At 51.8% G+C, this 2,500-nt stretch overlaps 1 pseudogene; it reads right to left on the minus strand.

Moving 5' to 3' along the window:
- The window catches only part of LOC139685914 (large subunit ribosomal RNA), a 7,839-nt pseudogene that overhangs the window by 2,539 nt on the left and 2,800 nt on the right, over positions 1 to 2,500 (minus strand).

Here is a 2,500-nt window from a genome sequence, read left to right on the forward strand (position 1 = left end):
ATTGGGCATGGAAATAGCCAATAGGGGTATCATGGGGTAGATGCAGCCATTTTCGGGCTGCTCCCCTTAGCTGTTTATCTAGGGCCCTGAGGACTTTCATGGTTGTACCCGCCAGGGTGAAATGGTGATAGTAACGGGGGACTAAGAAGCATCTGAGAAGTTTTAAGCGTTGCTGAGGTTTTAGAGGGGCCGCTGAGATGCGGCCAAGCTCAGTTTCGAGTGTCCCGCCGGCACGCAGGACTCCAGTGGGCGAGAAGTTCAGCCCCAGGTACCGCCAACTTTCGGAAGATCGTAGTTGTCGAATATATTCGCCACTTGCAGTTTTAAATCGTGGCTTGGCGTCGATTTTAAAAGTCTTTTGCTTTCCGGCGGGAATCACTGAAAGTGCGACACATTTGGATGCGTTAAAGCTTAGTCCCCGTTTTATTGCCTCAGCCTCAAGTATGGCAAGAGAAGTCTGCATCCCGGTGGTTGTGGACGATATGGCAATGAGATCGTCGGCGTAGGCCATTGAGGTGACCTGGGTTCCCGATATTTTATATCCGATCTGCTTTGGTACAGATCGGAGTACCTCATCAATCACCAAACAAAATATGGGGGTGGATAGGGGATCGCCTTGCCGCACCCCCCTGGTGATATTAATCGGGGCGGATGTTCTCCCATTCACCTCGAGCACTGTTTTACTGTCTTTGTGCGATTGCATGACGTATTCCACGAAGGAGCGGGGTAACCCCAGCCTCTGCAGTGTCGCATTTATGGCACTGTGGCTGACGCAGTCGTACGCCTTCGCCATATCTAGGGAGGCAACGTGCAATTCGCGGAGGTTGGTTTTCGCATCACTGAGGATTGCGCCCAGTATGGTTGTGTTTTCCGCGCATCCATCTTGCATGCAGCGTTGCTGTTCATCCACTAGATTGGTGGCTATAAGGCGTCTGGCCAAGATCTTATTGAGCTGGCGTACGACCACTGATGTTATACTAATTGGTCTAAAATCTTCTGGGCTGGAGGCCCCGTCCTTCTTGGGACTGAAGACTGTCCGACTAGTCTGGAGCTTGGCTGGGAATGCCCCCAGCGACAGTATTATGTTGTAATAGAGTGCCCGGATCTCAACAGGGACACTACGCCATTGCCTCGGTGTTATGCCGTCAATTCCCGGCGCAGAATTGGCCAATATGGTGGTACACTCAATCTCTGATGTTTTTACAGGGTCAGCGAGCCATCGTAGGTCGTTCCTAACTCCCCTTATTTCCTCTGATGAGGTTTCGGGGGGAGTATTGTAGCAGAATACGGGTTCCCAGTATGCTTTCATAGGTTCCATGTTCGGCATTTCAGCCTTCATCTTGCCGTCTAGTATCGTTTTGGCGGCTCTGCCCATATTCTTTTTAAATAATTTTTGTGTGGCTGCATACTCCCTTCTTCTTTCGCGCCATCGCGCCGTTCTTGGATTGACGGGGTGATACTTCTCTTTCCGCTTGGGCGGGCATTTATTCGCGGGGAAGACTTTGTCTAACCAAAGTAAGTCCTCAGGGCTCTTACACTCTTTCCGTAGGGCGGCTTCGGCAGTTCTGACGAGTTCGTCCGCCTTATGGGATGTCATGTTCCGTACCTTATGGATGAGCGATTCTATCGCCTCGAGAAAACCGTCTTTATTGGCTACTTCTGCCTTAGAAGTTCTGGTGGCGTGTGGTTCTGGCACGCCAGGATTATCGAGCTCCACATTGTTTTCCGGGGGCGTATTTTCTATTTTCGAACCAGTTGTGTAATTCGGTTCATTGTTGCACTGCTCACTTAGCATGCGTACCACTCGGTCTCGGTATTGTGGTTTCCTTCGAGCCCCCTTTATACTCTCCAGAGTTCTTCCTTGGAGTTTCATCTTATCTAACAGTATTTTGTTGATATTTTGAACATGACCTTCGCGGGTAGCTCGGGCCTCTTCCATTGCTAGGAGCTCCAACTCCTCCTCGCTCCATCGCTTCTTTTGCTGTGCCACAGGTATACTTAGGTTCACCTCATCAGGGTGCTTCCTCCTCCGATGGACACCCAATCCAATTTTTGATTGGAATGAGCGCGGGGGCTGGCAATCTGAGCACACAAACTCTGGTATTTCCACTCGAGAGTCAATTCCATCTTTTTCCTCGTTCCTCTGGGTAGACACCTCAGTACCGGCAGTCCGAGGCTCTGCCGGCTGGACCCCACCGGGGTCCCCAAATCGCTTCTGATTTCTAGTGCCTGAGGTTTTGTAGGACATCGGGGGGCTGGCAACCCTCCGAAGCCCGGGGTTTTACCCCCTGTACCTCCCTGCTGAATTTTTAAGTGCCCTAGCCACCTTTAGTAGAAAAGGCAGAGCAGGTCACTTGGGGGGGCTGCCCCCTCGTGGCTAGGTGACCGGAGTCTTCTGACCGCACTAAGCCATCCCCGTTAGCCGCCTGTTTACAGGCGTTGCCCGACTCTCACGACGTGGACGTGGGGATTGGCGTATGGGATTCTGAGGCTCTCCCCC

The sequence above is a fragment of the Hetaerina americana genome, unplaced genomic scaffold (genome assembly GCF_022747635.1).
Source record: "Hetaerina americana unplaced genomic scaffold, ioHetAmer1.1.p SCAF_12, whole genome shotgun sequence".
Classification (NCBI taxonomy): domain Eukaryota; kingdom Metazoa; phylum Arthropoda; class Insecta; order Odonata; family Calopterygidae; genus Hetaerina; species Hetaerina americana.